Source organism: Miscanthus floridulus, chromosome 5 (assembly GCF_019320115.1).
Source record: "Miscanthus floridulus cultivar M001 chromosome 5, ASM1932011v1, whole genome shotgun sequence".
NCBI lineage: Eukaryota > Viridiplantae > Streptophyta > Magnoliopsida > Poales > Poaceae > Miscanthus > Miscanthus floridulus.
The window spans coordinates 115,488,499-115,507,882 of record NC_089584.1 but is presented as its reverse complement, the minus strand read 5'-3'; the positions used below and the strand labels follow the sequence as shown (position 1 = coordinate 115,507,882).

General features: G+C 51.7%; 1 pseudogene; it reads left to right on the top strand.

The window, feature by feature from the left end:
• Positions 1–19,384, top strand: part of LOC136453183 (subtilisin-like protease SBT3.9) — a 41,787-nt pseudogene that overhangs the window by 14,433 nt on the left and 7,970 nt on the right.

The following is a 19,384-nucleotide window of genomic DNA, read 5'->3' as shown; positions in this document are numbered from 1 at the left end:
AAATCCACTTTTGCATCAACAAGCGCAAATACAAGAAATCAACATAAAAAAAAATTAATGCAACAAAGAAAAATTACTTATTGCGACAGCAAAACAAAGCTACTGCAACAACAAGAAACAAAACACAATACGAGATGCAACATCAGAAAAAAGACTAATGCAACAAAGAAAAAAAATACTTGTTACAACAGCAAAACAACGATACTACAACAACAGAAACAAAGCGCAATGCGAGATGCAACATCAGAAAAAAGAGACTAATGCAACAAAGGAATATTACTTGTTGCAACAGCAAAATAAGGCTACTGCAACAGAGCTCGTCGGAACCCTGGCCACCGCGGCGTCGCTCAGATCCAGATCCAGAGGAGGGGGAGGAGGAGGGGGAGGAGGGCTCAGATCCAGTGGAGGAGGTGGAGGAGGAGGGCTCAGATCCACCTACCTCGCCGGAAGCTGCCGCCGTCGCCCTCCTCTCCGGTGGCATGGAGGTCGCGGAGGGAGGGAGGGGCGGCTCGCCGGAAGCCACCGCCGTCGTCCTCCTCTCCGGTGGCATAGAGGTCACGAAGGGAGGGAGGGGAGGCTCGCTGGAAGCCGCCGCCGTCGCCCTCCTCTCCGGTGGCATGGAGGTCATGGAGGGAGGGAGGGGCGGCGGCGCGCGAGCGCTGCGTGCCAGTAGCGGGGGAGTGGAGGAGAGGGCGAGCAGAGCGAGGCACGGTCGGTCGAGCAGAGTGGAGGAGCAGGAGGAGGATGCGAGCGAGCAGAGCGAGACGCGGTTGGATAAGGCGAGGCGCGGTCGGTCGCGTCGTGCGGTGTCCGTCCGGACGGGACGAACGCTCACACAGTAGCAATATTGTAATATTATTAGCCAAGTGCTATATATTCTAATGGACTTTAATTGAGGGTCAGAATGGAGTATCAAATGGCAATTAGTCTATTGTGTGCATCCTATATATATTATTTAAAAGTCAAGCCAAGTCCATTTGCATACATGGGTTGTGATTGAATGAATCTTAATCAAGCTAACTAAATAATAGGCATCATATACTTTTTTACTAAAATAATTCCTGGGCTATATCTCTTCTATTTTCATATAAAATATAACCAGGCACCATAGTTTTCTCAAATTACTTGGCATTATTGCATATTAGCTAATAAAGAGGTTATCACTCTCTGTGCTGAATCAATTATCAGCAAGGAAGATTCTTTGGCCTCCATGACCCACAACTACAAGCACGGCTTCTCAGGGTTCGCTGCAATGCTTACCGAAGATCAAGCTGAACAGCTTGCAGGTAATGTCTTCATTAACAAATAACAACAGAATTAGTACGTATCTGCCGAAACCAGCCTTTGCCCTCATGGCTCTGTCAACTAATAAACGGTTCATGTAATATGAAATTTACAGAGTTTCCGGAAGTCATTAGTGTCAAACCTAGCAGAATCTGCACTGCTACCACCACTCGTAGCTGGGACTTCCTTGATCTGAACTACCAGATGCCCCGTGAGCTGCTCCGAAAAAGCAACCAAGGGGAGGATATAATCATCGGGGTCATTGACACCGGTTAGTAATACAATTCTATGCGAATCTGAACAAGCTCTGGTTTGGTTCTAACTGAAACAAATCTTTTAATCCTGCGGTGATCTCGCCCTGCTTCAGATATCTGGCCGGAGTCGAGAAGCTTCAGCGACGAAGTGTTGGTTAAGTAATCTGCTGCTCCCTTGTACGAACGCACGGTAGGGACAGGTGTCGAAAGGCTTTCTGCTGTTGCACTGTAGCCGCTGCAGGGGTAGGCGCCGAAAGGCTCCCCTGCCGCACTGTAGCCATAGCACGGGCAGGCGTCAAAGTCAGCATTGCTGTCACATCTAGTCACTGTAGCAGCATGACAGCCTGACATGTCTGTGTACTATGATTATATGTGTAGAATTGTATATATATATATATATATATATATATATATATATATATATATATATATATATATATCTTTCCACTGCAACTCAGTAAAGAGAGTGAGTTCAGTTTTGCCATCTCTTCTGCAGAGCTCCGGTCAACGCTGGTGCTTGAGTTGTGTGTGTGCGCGCGCTCTGTTCTCCCTCCCTTCTTCTACCTCTAGCCATAGTGTCTGGTCGGCAATGCCGGTGAGCGGTCGGCTCATCCTTGCCGGAGATCCAAGGGCCAACAAGTGGTATCGGAGCCATACAAGCGCCGTCGCCGGACTAACCGCTGACGATGACGGACGGTTTGGAGATGGGCGACAGCAGCGACGCTGCTGTGGCTGTCCAACCACGACAGGAGGTCGTTGTGCGCACGGTGCAGGAGGTCAGCGGCACCAGTTGGCCGACGCTGACTCGCACCAACTGTGGCGAGTGGGCGGTGACCATGAAGGTTAAGCTTAGAGCCCGATGGCTCTGGAATGCCATTGACAAGAGCACCGACAACGAAGAAGACATCATGTCAGCGTTGGAGGCTATCCTCGCTGTTGTGCTAACGGAGTACAGGGAGCCGTTGGGGGCGAAGAGCTCTGCTAAGGAGGCGTGGGAGGCCAGTGCGGCGATACGCGTCGGTTCCAACCACGCAAAGAAGGCGACGGCACAGCTACTGAAGCAGGAGTACGCCAACCTCAAGTTCATGGATGATGAATAGGTAGAGGACTTCTCCCTCCGCCTGCAGTCGCTCATCAGCAAGCTGAGGAGCCACGGCGTCACCATTGACGAAGAGAAGGCAGTCTCCAAGTACCTACACTACATGCCGGTGAAGTACATCCAGATCGCTCTCTCCATAGAGACGATGCTGGACTTGTCCACCCTCACCATTGAGAATGTGATTGGCCGTCTACGGGCGGTGGACGAGCGCATGGAGCAGGCCACAGCAATGATAGACATCGGCATGGACTTCTGTCATTTTGGCTGTGCCTCGGCATCTGTTAAGGCTTGCGCTTTGCTTGGGCCTCAGCAACGGTTGGCTGGGGGGCATCGGCACTTGTTGGTTGTGAAGCTTGAACATCTGGTACGCTTGCCGATGTACCCATTTGTTGCTGCAAAACAAGTGTAAGGTATGATATTTAACAGATAAAATGTAAAATCAAAGGAATACCTTTGAAGGATTGTCAGAGGTAGTAGTGCTTGATGTCGGAGGAATTGCCGATGACGATCCAGCAGCGGTTCTTACACCCTGATGATTAATGTTAATACAGTTTGTGATCGGCATGAGTAGAAATAAACAAGGTTGTTACCTTGAATGCCTTGATCAGGGTTGTAGCGGCAGCCAATGGAGTGGCCCTAGCTGTAGCCAATTTGGACTTGGAGGTGATGGTCTTGGCACGGGTCTTCTGGTGAGTCAAAGCAGTTAAGGTGGGAGCGTTGTAGCCGATCGGTGATATCGGGGAAACAGGCTGAAGGTTGAAGGGTTTCCCACTTTTGCTCACAGATGGTGCTGGGTTGTTAACCTGTCATGAGAGAGTTAGTTACCGATATATGAAAGGAAAAAGCAGAAGGGAGTTAGAAGAAACTTACTGCGTCATCAGGAATGGCGTATTCAGGGTCGATCATGTGCCGATATGAGTGAGCAGATGTTGCAAACAATTGTTCCTTCCACTCTTGCCACCATTGCTTATATGATTCGGTGATGAAAGATACTGGCGTCCAGTTGGATATATCGACATCTGTAGTATCGGCATCGGGGGGAAGTCGCACTACCCTGCTCCAATCTATTCCGCAAGTGATTGTTTCTCTGGGTTTGATCACATCGGCAAAACAAAGTTTGATTGGCAGTTGCCCAAAAGCCAATTGACGGGATACTGCCGATGGATTGTAAAATTCATACGTGATATTGGTGTTTTTCCTGCTACCGAATGTGTTTACTGGGATTGCTCTAGGAGTAATGATGGCCATCATGAGTTCATTATCCTGATTCAGAGTGTCATCGGCAAAGTTGAAAAGAAGGGGGAATCTATTTTCTTCGTCGATATAAGGTACCCAGGCCCTATGATCACGAGAAAGACCATTGTAGAAGCTTTGGAAGAACATTGGCCTCTGTTCCAGGGAGGACAATTATGGCTTCACCAAAATTGAGGGGTGAGCGTGTTGCCGATTCCTCATCCCAAGCACGTGGTCTTCAGCAATTTCTCATGGGAATTGTTGGGCAAAGAAGTCCCATTGCAAACGCTTGTGCATATGGGCATTTAGCCACATGTTGATAAACCACCACGGGCCTCCTAAGTTGCCGATGGGTTCGCCAAGCAAAAGTTTCTGAGACACTTGATGAAGAAGATGATAAGTGGAGCTCAGAAGGTATCGGCCAAGAGGGAACCTTACACCATTGGCCAAGAGTTCAGCCGCGGGGAGGAAGGCGTTGGTTGGTCCTACTGATCGACCACAGAAGATAAATTTTTCTAACCACATATTCAAGAATGTGGCATGTTTCCCTCTGGTTAAACTGTCCCGGTCCTCTGGCATTCTTGAATGTATCCCGTCCAACCGCCGATGTTGCGGGTATTCACCCTATATTCAGATTTTCTGCCATAGATGGAGCCTTCATCGGCAGTTGAAATGTCCAAGCCAGTGAGCATGTAGACATCGGCAAGTGTGGGAGTAGCTGGGCCATGTCCAAACATGAAAGTGTTTGTTGTGTCTGACCAGAAGTAAGCAGCTGCAATCATCATTGACTCGTTCTTTTGCATATCGGCAATGGATAGCCTAATGCATTGGTCTAGCTTCCGTTCTGCCCAGTGTACTTGCATCGGCCTGTTGACCCTCAAGTACCAATCTTTCCACCCTTTGGTGGTTTTGGGCCAAGATCGGAATGTATCTTTCCATAAATTCAGAGATAAATTTTGGGCTCTAAAGGGGATTCTGTTAACCTCTGCATTAATCAGATCAGTTGGATCTGGGTTGCCCATTGGTCCTAGGCATTGGACATGCGGCTGATCGGTTGGAATAACTAATTTGTTGTGAAGTTCCTAAGTTTAGAGGATCCGAAAAAAAGAGGAAAAATTACCAACTGTATGAACTCGCAAAGACCAGAGGAATCGAGGTAAAAGGTAATGGAAGTGGAACGAACCGCAGGGACGTTGAAGTTGATTGCCATTATCTTGAGGTAGATGGGGGCATGAGCTGGAGACTCGAGGTTGACGCTGGAGAAAAGTTCTTGTTGGTTGAGGTCGCGCAGTTGTTCGTCGGAGTCGCCGCCGGAAAGAGAAAATGCCAAAGATTAGGGTTTGAGGGTAGAAGACGAGCGTTCCGGAGAAAGCTATTTATAAGCCACTCGGAGTAGGGGTATTTTGGACTTATCTCTATGCCACGCGCATGTAAGTCGAGATGGTTCAGATGGATATGGTAACTGTTCACACGATAATCAAGGAATTGTATAGATGATTTGATGACAAGTAATCATGATTTGGAAGAGATCTCGGTACAGGATATTTTAATTCTGAAAATGGCGACATTATTATGTTAGGATCTTGCCGATGGATTATTGTTTCGGTATCTTAACCATAATCAGGGCAAGAGTGGTTGGAAATTGTGCGATATTTACTGAGGCGCGTGAATCAGGACTAGATTTGATTAGATTTGATAACAGATCAAGTTTTGGCTTGGAGGATGAGTTACGGTAATTGGGCGAAGGCAAACGTTATCTGGAGTAAATTTCGGAGCATTAATGGTTTTATACTCCGAAATTGGGGGGCATGTGTTGACACCATTTTTTTGCACGTGTCAAAATGATCAGAGTGGGCTAATCGGCAGGTGGAAAGTTACTGTATACGTTGACAGCCGATGAAAATCAGCTTGTAAAGATGGTTGCCGATGAATGGTGGTGATCGATGGAAAAGTTGATTTACTCGGGCGTTGCCGATAAGGTTGGAGATGTTATTGTCGATGCCGATGAAGGGAGGCTTGAAGACTACTGCCGATGAAACAGGAAGTATGCCGATGGAAAGGAGGTTGGTGAGATTTTCATCGTAATTGAAGCGGACAGGGAAGTAGATAGGAGTTGATTTCCTTTTCTATATTTGTTAGAGTATGATTCATGTAAAGAGTCACGTGTTTCCTTAGATATGGACTTGGTGTCCTAGTTGTATTTTGGTTATGTTTCTTTAGATCAGGGTATAAATATAGATTGAGGGGCAATGTAATGGATATATCAATCAATATCAAAACCAATTTTTACTCCTATTTGCATCTATTTACTTTTCGGCGACTTCGTCAATTTGCATATTTTTCCTTTTACGAGTTCTCATTGATTCGGCGAGTTGCATCGCTTTAGTGCAACCTTCGGCGATTCTCGAGTTCCGTGTGAGTACCTCTTGGCCGTGACTTCCGGGCGTATCGCTGTTGTCAGGACCAAAGTGCTCGTATCTTCATCCTTGTCGATTAACAGGTCAAATCGACTGGCACGCTTTGGATATCGATTCGGGTATTAGCCCTTTGTGTTTGCAAATCCACTTTTGCATCAACAAGCGCAAATACAAGAAATCAACATAAAAAAAAATTAATGCAACAAAGAAAAATTACTTATTGCGACAGCAAAACAAAGCTACTGCAACAACAAGAAACAAAACACAATACGAGATGCAACATCAGAAAAAAGACTAATGCAACAAAGAAAAAAAATACTTGTTACAACAGCAAAACAACGATACTACAACAACAGAAACAAAGCGCAATGCGAGATGCAACATCAGAAAAAAGAGACTAATGCAACAAAGGAATATTACTTGTTGCAACAGCAAAATAAGGCTACTGCAACAGAGCTCGTCGGAACCCTGGCCACCGCGGCGTCGCTCAGATCCAGATCCAGAGGAGGGGGAGGAGGAGGGGGAGGAGGGCTCAGATCCAGTGGAGGAGGTGGAGGAGGAGGGCTCAGATCCACCTACCTCGCCGGAAGCTGCCGCCGTCGCCCTCCTCTCCGGTGGCATGGAGGTCGCGGAGGGAGGGAGGGGCGGCTCGCCGGAAGCCACCGCCGTCGTCCTCCTCTCCGGTGGCATAGAGGTCACGAAGGGAGGGAGGGGAGGCTCGCTGGAAGCCGCCGCCGTCGCCCTCCTCTCCGGTGGCATGGAGGTCATGGAGGGAGGGAGGGGCGGCGGCGCGCGAGCGCTGCGTGCCAGTAGCGGGGGAGTGGAGGAGAGGGCGAGCAGAGCGAGGCACGGTCGGTCGAGCAGAGTGGAGGAGCAGGAGGAGGATGCGAGCGAGCAGAGCGAGACGCGGTTGGATAAGGCGAGGCGCGGTCGGTCGCGTCGTGCGGTGTCCGTCCGGACGGGACGAACGCTCACACAGTAGCAATATTGTAATATTATTAGCCAAGTGCTATATATTCTAATGGACTTTAATTGAGGGTCAGAATGGAGTATCAAATGGCAATTAGTCTATTGTGTGCATCCTATATATATTATTTAAAAGTCAAGCCAAGTCCATTTGCATACATGGGTTGTGATTGAATGAATCTTAATCAAGCTAACTAAATAATAGGCATCATATACTTTTTTACTAAAATAATTCCTGGGCTATATCTCTTCTATTTTCATATAAAATATAACCAGGCACCATAGTTTTCTCAAATTACTTGGCATTATTGCATATTAGCTAATAAAGAGGTTATCACTCTCTGTGCTGAATCAATTATCAGCAAGGAAGATTCTTTGGCCTCCATGACCCACAACTACAAGCACGGCTTCTCAGGGTTCGCTGCAATGCTTACCGAAGATCAAGCTGAACAGCTTGCAGGTAATGTCTTCATTAACAAATAACAACAGAATTAGTACGTATCTGCCGAAACCAGCCTTTGCCCTCATGGCTCTGTCAACTAATAAACGGTTCATGTAATATGAAATTTACAGAGTTTCCGGAAGTCATTAGTGTCAAACCTAGCAGAATCTGCACTGCTACCACCACTCGTAGCTGGGACTTCCTTGATCTGAACTACCAGATGCCCCGTGAGCTGCTCCGAAAAAGCAACCAAGGGGAGGATATAATCATCGGGGTCATTGACACCGGTTAGTAATACAATTCTATGCGAATCTGAACAAGCTCTGGTTTGGTTCTAACTGAAACAAATCTTTTAATCCTGCGGTGATCTCGCCCTGCTTCAGATATCTGGCCGGAGTCGAGAAGCTTCAGCGACGAAGTGTTGGTTAAGTAATCTGCTGCTCCCTTGTACGAACGCACGGTAGGGACAGGTGTCGAAAGGCTTTCTGCTGTTGCACTGTAGCCGCTGCAGGGGTAGGCGCCGAAAGGCTCCCCTGCCGCACTGTAGCCATAGCACGGGCAGGCGTCAAAGTCAGCATTGCTGTCACATCTAGTCACTGTAGCAGCATGACAGCCTGACATGTCTGTGTACTATGATTATATGTGTAGAATTGTATATATATATATATATATATATATATATATATATATATATATATATATATATATATCTTTCCACTGCAACTCAGTAAAGAGAGTGAGTTCAGTTTTGCCATCTCTTCTGCAGAGCTCCGGTCAACGCTGGTGCTTGAGTTGTGTGTGTGCGCGCGCTCTGTTCTCCCTCCCTTCTTCTACCTCTAGCCATAGTGTCTGGTCGGCAATGCCGGTGAGCGGTCGGCTCATCCTTGCCGGAGATCCAAGGGCCAACAAGTGGTATCGGAGCCATACAAGCGCCGTCGCCGGACTAACCGCTGACGATGACGGACGGTTTGGAGATGGGCGACAGCAGCGACGCTGCTGTGGCTGTCCAACCACGACAGGAGGTCGTTGTGCGCACGGTGCAGGAGGTCAGCGGCACCAGTTGGCCGACGCTGACTCGCACCAACTGTGGCGAGTGGGCGGTGACCATGAAGGTTAAGCTTAGAGCCCGATGGCTCTGGAATGCCATTGACAAGAGCACCGACAACGAAGAAGACATCATGTCAGCGTTGGAGGCTATCCTCGCTGTTGTGCTAACGGAGTACAGGGAGCCGTTGGGGGCGAAGAGCTCTGCTAAGGAGGCGTGGGAGGCCAGTGCGGCGATACGCGTCGGTTCCAACCACGCAAAGAAGGCGACGGCACAGCTACTGAAGCAGGAGTACGCCAACCTCAAGTTCATGGATGATGAATAGGTAGAGGACTTCTCCCTCCGCCTGCAGTCGCTCATCAGCAAGCTGAGGAGCCACGGCGTCACCATTGACGAAGAGAAGGCAGTCTCCAAGTACCTACACTACATGCCGGTGAAGTACATCCAGATCGCTCTCTCCATAGAGACGATGCTGGACTTGTCCACCCTCACCATTGAGAATGTGATTGGCCGTCTACGGGCGGTGGACGAGCGCATGGAGCAGGCCACAGCAATGATAGACAGTGGCAAGCTGCTGCTGATAGAGGAGGAGTGGGCTGCTCAGACGAAGAAGTCTGGGGAAGCCTCCTCCAGCCGCGGTGGCGATGGCAAGTGCCGCGGCAAGGTTTCTTCGGAGAAGAAGAAGGTCGACCCCAACGCCTGTCGGCACTGCGGGAAGACGGGCCATTGGGCAAAGGAGTGCGCAAATCGCAAGTAGGAGAAGAAGGCTGAGGCTCATCTGGCGCAGGCTGATGATGATGATGATGCCACTCTTCTGATGGCAACGTTCTATGCACTGCACAACGTTGATGCCAAGAAGAAGGGAGAGGTGATGGCGGTGGAAGGGCTTGGGAAGGCTCTGAAGGCTGTCAACCTCGACGAACCGTGCGCCCAAGTCCACCTCGAACGTGTGAGCGGTGAGCAGGAGCGGCGGTGGTACCTAGATTCTGGCGCCAGTAACAACATGACGGGCTCTAAGGCAGCCTTCTCCGAGCTTGACGGCGACGTGACCGGCACGGTGAAGTTCGGTGATGGCTGAAGGGTGGCGATCCGAGGGCGCGGTACCATCATCTTCATGTGCCAGAATGGCGAGCACCACGCGCTGATAGATGCATATTACATCCTACAGCTGCGTTCATGCATCATCAGCATTGGCTAGCTAGATGAGCGCAGTAGCGAGGTACTGATTAAAGACGACGTCCTTAGGATCAGGGCCCGGGAACAGCGCCCTCTTGCCAAGGTGAAGAGGTCCTAGAACCGACTGTACCTGCTCAACTTAAAGGTGGAGCAGCCGATGTGCCTGGCAGCACGGCACACTGAGGAGCCATGGCTGTGGCATGCCCGGTTCGGCCATCTTAGCTTCGACGCGCTCGGTCGGCTAGAGAAGATGGTCCGAGGGCTGCCTCATATCAAGCACGCAGGCAAGTTGTGTGACAGCTGCCTGGCCGAGAAGCAGAGGAGGCTGCCATTCCCAAAGGCGGCCAAGTATCGCGCGGCGGATGCTCTCGAGCTCGTTGAAAGGTTCTAATGGCTAGAGGGGGTGAATAGCCTATTAAAAATTTTTACAACAACACTAAGACAAATGATTAGTCAATAAGATGGAGAAGTGAATTTTGCGCTAGCACTATACTTGGGGTTACAAGCCACCTACCCAATTCTATTTTCTATGATCTCTAATCTATCACAACAAAGCTATGTCACTAATAAACACCTAGGTGATCAACCTAGTCAGAGTACTTGTCGGCGCGAAAAGTAATCAACACGTAAATATTTATAGTTTTGCCGTACGTTGTGATCGGATGTGGCCTAGCACTCAATGACACAGGGTTTATTCTGGTTCAGGCAACGTGCCCTATGTCTAGTCTGAGTCGGCTGGAGACTTTATTCCTGAGCCCAGGTGCTCAAAGTTTGCTGTGGGGTTACAAACGAGAGGGAGTAAGATGGGGGTATTAGAGGTCCGATCGGACTTCGGACCGACGTGCGCTAAGTGTTCGAACATATGCTCTGTTTGGCTTTAGAGTTCTAGAGCCAAGCAAAGGGAATCAGAATGATCCGTCTGTTGTTCGTCGATGGTTGTTTGAATTGATCGAATCGTCTTCCTTTTGGAGAGAGCGCATCCCCTTTTATAGATGAAGGGGATGGCTTTACAAGAGAGAGAGTGTGAGAGAAAGAGAGTGTGTGTGCTACCTAGTCTTGTTGCCTATGTCATCAGGTACAAGGTGGTTTGTCGGCGCCCACAATACTGTTGATGGCTGGATGCATGTGGTTGGTTCCACCGTGTTGTTCTGGTATGGCAAATGTCGACGCCCATGACACTGTAGGTCAAATGTCGGCGCCCACAACACTGTTGGCGTTCTGACATGTCTAGAAGGTTTATAAAGTACCCTTCTGACATGACCTGACAGTACTGTTCTGCAGGTGTGCATGTTACGGTCCTTGGTATTGCGGTTGACTTGAGCGCCCTGCCTTACTTGCTCTGTCCGTTTCCTGGGTCTTCACCGAGCGGGCGTCCCCGGTCGGTCGTTCCCCAGTCGACTCTAGCCTCCCAGTTTTAGAAGAGCTATAAGCAGAGGTTCGGTGTATTCCTCCTTGGCGGGTGTAGGCCCCGAGCCTTCGGGCGATTCAGGTAGAATCGTCTGGGTGTTTTTTGTCTTGCTAGCGGGGGAATTCTTTGTTTTGATGGCGGGTGCATGAGAGCGCACCCATGGGTTTAGCCCCTGAGCCTACGTCTGACTGGTGAGTCGATTGGAGGCTGAGCATCTTGATACTAATTCCTGGGGCCGTAGACTGCCGTTTGGGGTATTCGCCCGTGTGTGCCCCATCCATGACCTACGTGGTCGGTTGATTTCCTGAGTCGGTGTTGGGCGACCTGAGCCCCGTTGGGCTCGATAGGGGTTGGTCTAGTTCTGTGCGTTATCCCGTCTGCGATTTATGCAACTTGAGGGGCTAAGCTAACATCGCTTGCCTCGATGGCTCGAGTGACGCGCTCGGTGAGCTCGCTAACAGGTATGTTCGAGTGGAATCTGGGTCTATCATTAATGATGGGGTCAGCATAGCCATCATGTGGCATTCCGCTGCTCCTTAACCCACATCTCGGTAGATGCCCGGGTCGTTCCGAAGACCGACTCAGGTGGCCCGCTGGCCTCTCCTCGATGGAGATTCTGTGGGCATGGCTCGAAGTTAGATTGAACAAGAAGGTTTGAGATGTCCCTATCTGCTTCTAAGCAGACTAGGCGAGGGCCAATGGGGCTCATCTGTATTTTTCTCCCTTGGCTCTGTTTGACACGGGGTGGCCTCGAGCCCTTCGTGGGCCAGCCTTCGAACCCCGGTCGGTCGTTGCTCATGTTGAATGAGGCAACTACCGCTTCATGACGCAACACGAAGCATTGTGATGCATCAACTGCATATGCGATGCTTTGGATGTATGGGATGAATGAATGCGTGTATGGATGAATGTGTGAATGTGTGTATGAGAATGGATGGATGAATGTTTATGCATTTAGAAAATGAAATAAAGTAAGAGGGATTGGTAGAGTTACCTTGATGACTCGAGCGACAGGCTTGAGGAGTCTTTATCGGATATGTCCGAATGGGACCCGTGTTCGTTGTCTATGACAGAGTCGGCATGGCCCACATGGGGCGTCCCTCTATTCCTTACCTATCTCTCGGCATTCGTCTGAGCCATCTGATCGACTCAGGAAGCCCGTTGGTCTCTCCTGGGCGGAGATCCCGTTGTTGGGCCCTTCCAAGTCTTGCCTAGGAAGGCGGAGAGCCGCCTGTGAGCGGTTGCACCTTGTTTCCCACGCCCACGTGCGGTAGTGGTGGGCCATGCCCAGTTCATGTCCCGTCTGATTAGACGCCATCTCGTTGGGTAGGGCGCATCCCATCAGTCAGGATGCATCCCACCGTATCCCATCCGCATTGAATGGGGGAAGGGAGAGGGTTTTTCACCCCAATCCTTTGCCTTTCCCCAACCGCTGCGCTTCTTCCTTAAATAGGGGAAGGGAGAGGGCTTTTGTCCCATTCCTTCGCATATTCTCTAACTACCGCCTCTCCTCCTTCTTCCTTCTCGCCCAGTGCGTTCGTGCGCCATGATGGTTCCTAAGCGAAAGAGAGGGTAAAGCGAGGGAGAGGAAAAACTCATAGATCTGTTCATGAATCCAGAGCGCAATGTTGAGCTAGAGGTCATCCAGTGTAAGCGAGTTGGTGTTGGCCGCCTTTGCCAAGGAGGGGCTGCTGCTATCGAAGGAGGTGGCGCACTAGAGGGCTCCTATGGGGGAGGCTTTTCCACGACTTTGGGCCAGCGAGGTTGTCTCCTTCCTCATCTTCCATGAGCATGGGCTAGGGTACCCTGTGCACTGGTTCCTACGTGGGCTCCTCAATGAGTGGGCCTGGAGCTACAGCACCTCAATCCGACTAGGGTGTTGCATGTCGTCGGCTTTGTCACCGTCTGTGAGGCCTTCCTCGGGATGGAGCCACACGTTGACTTCTTCCGGTGAATCTTCTCTGGGCGAGCCTTGTTAGAGGGGAAGCTGGCTAGGACCGTGCTAGTTGGTGGCTTTGCTCTGCAGAAGAAGCCGAGTTCATTAGGCGCCTACCCTGCGTACACCCCTTGCGACTCCAATCGAAGGTGGCATGGGGAGTGGTTCTACATTAGGAACCCAACGGAGGCGCCATTCCCGCCGTTCACCTATAGAAGGCCAGAGAGGTAGGAGAGCTGGTCGTGGGGCCCTTCTAGCCGATAGAACAAGTTGGAAACCATCGGGGAGGAGCTCATGAAGCTGGTGCAGCACAGCCTCGATGAGGTGAGGTGTTCCACACCTTTTTCCACCATCGGGTCACCACGTTGGCGGAAAGGACACGACCAATGTGGCTGTACTCTGTCCTGATGGACCCCGACTGTGCATCGTCGGTGGAGTTGGCAAAGGACAAATTCTGGAGCCGACTCGACCGAGTGCTGCGACTGAAGGCCTGAGAGACCCTCGAAGGAGAGCCTAGACCTTTCCACACCGGGAAGCTACCCAATCTGGTATGTTCTCCTCTCCTTATTTCATGTCCCTTTCGATCTCACTCGCTTGTAATTTGTCTTCAAGTCATCCATCTTGCAGGGACTGACTAGTTATAAATCCTGGCTGCACCTTCCGAAGGGGCCAAAGGGCGTGGCTCGGCAAGCCGCTCTGAAGGAGGCGGCAGACGGCAGGAAGAAGAAGAGAGTTGAGAAGGCTCGAAGGAAGCACCAGAAGGAGTAGGACATTGCTCGGCATGTGTGGGCCATGCAAAATAGGAGCGATGTTGAGGCAGAGCTCGAGTCAAAGGATGCCACAGAGATGGGTGACGACATGATCTCCTCCGAGAATGAGGGAGGCCGGGAGGTCATTGTGACCTCGGTGGAGCACCACAAGCCTACGGCCACTTCTACCAGCGGCGAGCGGGATGCAGAGAGGTGCGACGACGTTCCTGTGCCAAGGAAGCATGCCGCCAGCTCAGACACCATCAACGATCGCCGTGGCCTTCGGTGATGTTGCTAGCCTTGTCCCCACCTGCTCTAGGTGCGGTGGGGTAGGCCAGGTGGTCAGAGGAGTGGGCTCGCACCCACGCATCTTCGGGGTTCGCGTTGGCGTGTGACCCTCAACGGGGGATGCCTCGCTAGCTACTCCGGTGGGCGTGCCGCAAGCTAGAGGTCATGGCGATTCGCGGGCCGCTCGGGAGCCGGCCGGGTCGACTTCCCCCTCGGTCAAAGTGAGGGGGCATGGCTTGTGGCCCATGAGTGGCCCATGTCCGGTGGGCCCATTGCCAGTGGGTCAGGGCTTTAGAGCCCTACCACTTATGTCTCGGTATGCATTGTTTGATCTCATAGTTTGAGTTTTTTGAGCGTGACTGACCTGTATTTGTTTGACAGCGGCCAGATATTGATGGGGTTGAGCATCGCCCCGCCTCCCATGCGGGAGGAGTGGAGGCCCACCATGTAGCGAGTCATGACGAGTAGCGGGTAGAGCAGGGTGGCGGTGGTGCGACCTTTCCCTCCGGGGGCTGCGCCCTCCCGGTCGATCGCAAGTACGGCGGCAGCGACAGCGACGGTGTTGGTGGCGATCCCAGTGGTGACGGTGGAGGCCGAGTCAGAGGTGACCCTCGCGATCCCTCCGACACCAGATTTGGCAGAAGAGGGGAGGGAGACCGGGCTCCCTGCCTCACCCGGTGGAGGGACGCATGGCTCGCCCTCTTGGTCGGAGCTGTCGGGGCTAGGAGGAGACACAGCCAGACCAGAGGCAGAACAACCACCAGCAGGCCACAAGGTGGAGGAGGTGGATATCTCCTACCCCAATGAGGTAGGCACCAAGGTGGAGCCACCGGCCATCCCATCGTCGTAGGAGCTAGCGGTGGTCCAGTCGTCGGCTGGGCCTTCCGATGGGTTGGGGGCGACCATCGACCTGGTGTGGCCCTGCCTAGGCAACCCAAGGAAGGTGCAGTTCATCCTTTAGGGTGAGGAGGAGCTGCAGCTCTAGGACACACTTGGGGGGAGAGGACTCTTGATGGAGTCTGATCTCGCCCAAACCAGGGTGAGGCTTGAGGAGGCCCTGGAGCGGGTCAAGTCCGTCCACCAGGCGGTGATGGTCGACCTGCCCCATGTTACAGAGGTAAGTTTTCTACACTTGTCCTTGACTCCTTGGTTTCTCGCTAGTTACTGATGAGTGTTTGCTTCTTGCTTTGTAGGGCTTGGAGGAGATGTCGAGCCGCAAGTCCCATTTCCTCCATGAGGAGCATGCTCGGATGGAGTGGGAGGCTGTGGCATCATGGTGGGTTGTCGACCTCGAGCGCCAGTTGGAGTCCACCCACTGTGAGTCCCAAGACCGGGCGACCGAGGTGATGGAGGCGCGGGTGGTAGAACTGCTTGTGGTGGAGCGAGAGACTGCCGTTGAGCAGGGACATGCCGCGGCGAAGGTCCACCAGGCAGAGACTGAGGCAGCGCTCCAGAAGTCCCTGACAGAGATCGAGCCAGCGCTCCAGAGTTCCCTAGAGGCTCTGGAGTCAGAGCAGAATGCCCGGTCGAAGGTCGACCAAGAAGTGCTCACGCTTCGGAGCCAGATGCTTGGGACGGAGGAGGCGAACGCTCAGCTACGCGAGTAGGTGACTCGGCAGGACGAAGGACTTTCCATCCTCGAGAACACCTACCTTGGTATGTACCTGTTCCATTTTTGATGTCTTGGTTTTTTTTCTTTAGCTTGCTTATGAGCTCGTCATCCTTCTTCTAGAGCTGGGTGGAAAGGTTGGGTTGCTAGAGCAGGACTTGGAGATGGCCAAGGCGATGATTGGTCGAAATGCGGAGGCGCTGGCCAAGTCCCTAGAGGAGCTATGTGCTCTCGAGGAGGAGCTTGACTAGATCCGCAACATCACCTAGGTCATTGTCTCGAAAGTGTTCAGGTCATTGCCGAGCACCAGCACGCTCGCCATCCGACTAGCGGAGGTTCTGGATGAAGTTCGGGTGCTTATCTCTAACGGGATGTTCTATGAGACATCGGGGGTGCTGACTTCGGTGGCGACGCACCACCTGAACCTAGACTTCACCACCATCTACAGTGGGTATGCTGATGGCTAGAGCCCAGACGCCATCCATGCGCTCGGGGAGAGCTTGCTGCCATATGCATAGTTGGTGGTAGAGCAAGTCTTCACTCAATGGGTGATGGAGGCTCACCGTGTGAGCGTGGCTAAAGGCGCACGCCAGGAGGATGTGTCCTAGCCTACGGATGGAGTGGAGCCCAGGTTAGAAGCGAATGTCGCCCCGCCTTCGATCAAGCCGTGTGTCGCCCCGTCGGAGGGCGAGCAACCTTTATCTTCGCCGGTCGCACCGTCAGCCGATGCCACCGGGCGGCCATAGTAGAAATTAGAGTAGAAGTACTTAGCATATGTAAAGGATGAGTTCATGGGGAAGTCCCTGTGTGAACACTTTTGTGTATTCATGAATACAACAATTTCGATTTGTGATGAATCACTTCGTAAGGGGAAGCTTGTCCCATCCGTTCCTTTTTTACCCTAGCATAGCTTTGTTTTTTATTTTTTATTTTTTGCACCTACCTGTTTGAACCATAGGCTACAACCTTAAGAACCCGAGCGTGGCTCATGAGGCTCAGCTGCTCATAACCATAGGTCATGGCGGGTGTGATCGGTCGTAATGTTTAAAGCAAAGTTACATAAGGTAATTAAAGGAATGGACTACTCTTTCGTTCGGGTAGAAGAGTATTTACCATATGATACTAAAAAAAGAGGTGGTATCGCACCCTCATGGAGCCCCTGAGCGACTCAGGCCAAAAGTGTTCGGGCTAGGGTGCTTTGTATGAGCGAATGTTGAATGAAAGAAAATGGTAAGACCAAATTTTAAGGGAAGAAACGACGTAACTGTTCAATGTTCCAAGTGTTGGTGAGAACATTGCCATTGTCGTCCTTCAGTCGGTAGGCACCCAGTCGGATCACTTCGGTCATCGTATAGGGTCCTTCCCAAGGCAGAGAGAGCTTGTGTTTCTCCTTGGTCGATTAGGTCCTTTGAAGCATGAGGTCTCCAACCTCGAGGATCCTTCCTCTGATTTTCCTCTCATGGTACCTGTGGAGAGTCTGCTGGTAGCGAGCAGAGCAGATGACGGTCATCTTGCGAGCCTCCTCAAGCAGGTCGATTGCGTCTTGCTGAGCCTCCTCAGCTCGGTCATGGTCAAAGGCCTTCACTCTTGGGGTGCCATGGTCGAGGTCGGAGGGCAGTACTGCTTCAGCTCCATAAGCCAAGAAGAAGGGTGTGAACCTTGTGGATCGGTTCAGGGTCATTCTCAGGCTCCAGAGGATCGCTAGGACCTCTACAACCCATCGTCCGGTGTACTTATTGAGTTAGTCAAAAATGCGTGGCTTGAGTCCTTGGAGGACCATGCCATTGGCATGCTTGACTTGACCATTAGTACGTGGATGTCCGACCGAGGCCCAGTCGATCCTGATGCTGTTTCCATTATTGAAGTCCAGGAACTTCTTCCCGATGAAGTTAGTTCTGTGGTCAGTGATGATATAGTTGGGAACACCGAACTGGTAGATGATGTCGAGGAAGAACTTGACTGCTTCTTCCGAGTGGATGCTGGTGATGGGCTTCACCTCTATCCACTTGGTGAATTTGTCCACTGCTACGAGTAGGTGAGTGAAGCTGCCCGGGTCCTTTTTGAGGGATCCTACCATGTCGAGGACCTAGATCATGAATGGCCAGGTGATGGGGATGGTTTGGAGCTCCTGTGCTGGCAAATAAGTTTACCGAGCGTAGAACTAGAACCCTTCACACCTACAGATGACCTCCTCTACATCTCGTAGCGTGGTGGGCTAGTAAAAACCTTGGCAAAAGGCTTTTCTAACCAGCAACCTCAGGGCTACGTGGTGTCCATAGATTCCAGCATGGACCTTGAGGGGGAGCTGCTTGCCTTGGCCGATAGGGACGTACTTCATGAGTACTCCTGATGGTCTTCATTTGTAAAGTTCATTACTGAACATGACAAATGTCTTGGCATGTCGAGTGATCTATCGTGCTTCAGTCCTTTCAGGTGGGAGAACCTCCTCGAGGAGGTAGGCGAGTAGCGGTGCTCGCTAGTCGGCTTGATCGAGTGCGACCACGGCGATGTCAGCGGGCGACGTCATCATGGAGGCACTAGGTCGGAGCCCCCAAGAGCCGATTCGGCATCGGGATGTGTCTAGATCGGACCTTTAGGATGTGGGCGGACAGCTCGTGAAGGTCGTTGATGAAGACCCCATCTGGAGTCAGAACCCGCCTGATGGCCAATTTCGTGAGAAACGGCCTCGTTGTCCTTTTGGCGGACATGGTGTAGCTCGATCCCCTAGAATTTGTCCTCGAGCTTGCGCACCTCCTGGCAGTATGCTGTCATGAGGGGGCTTTTGTAAGAGGACTCCTTCATGACCTGGTCGATGACCAGCTCTGAGTCACCATGACTATAGTGGTGAGCGGATGGAGCGTTTTGTCTGGTGCATCCCCATTCCCCTGGTGGGGAGAGAGGCCATGAGTAGGTGTCATGACATGGAGCTCTCCACCTATTGAATGGCGGCGGTTTCCACCAGCGCCCGGAGGTTTCGATGGACCGCCTGCTCCTGGGGGTCGACCGGCTCTAGAAGGCTGCACAGGAGCATCGCCACAACGGTGATGTTCTGGCCAGCCTGAGCGAACTGTGGGGGATCATTCCCCCCGACCATGATGTTGCGCTCGACCTAGCGAGCGCAACCCCAGGCGCCGCTCGCCGGGTTATGCTCGTGGGGCATAGTTTGCTGTGACGAGTGCACCGGCGTAGGTGGCGGCTGGTTCTACCGCCTTTGTCGTAGTTCCTCGCTGTGCTCCTATGCACACATGAGGGCCTCCGCACGAGGGTCCAGAGGGGTGTGGGTCTATAGAGACTCCGCCACCACTGGTGGCTATCTCGGGGCATCTGCCATAGTGCCCTCCTGGGACATAGGGTGGCTAGGTGCCACGACGTCGCCGATGCTAGAGCCGTCGCTCTCAACCTCATCATCCATGAGGTCATGGAAAGAGGCAGGAGTATAGCTCACCATCCCCATGAATTTGGATGTGAGAGGGGGTGG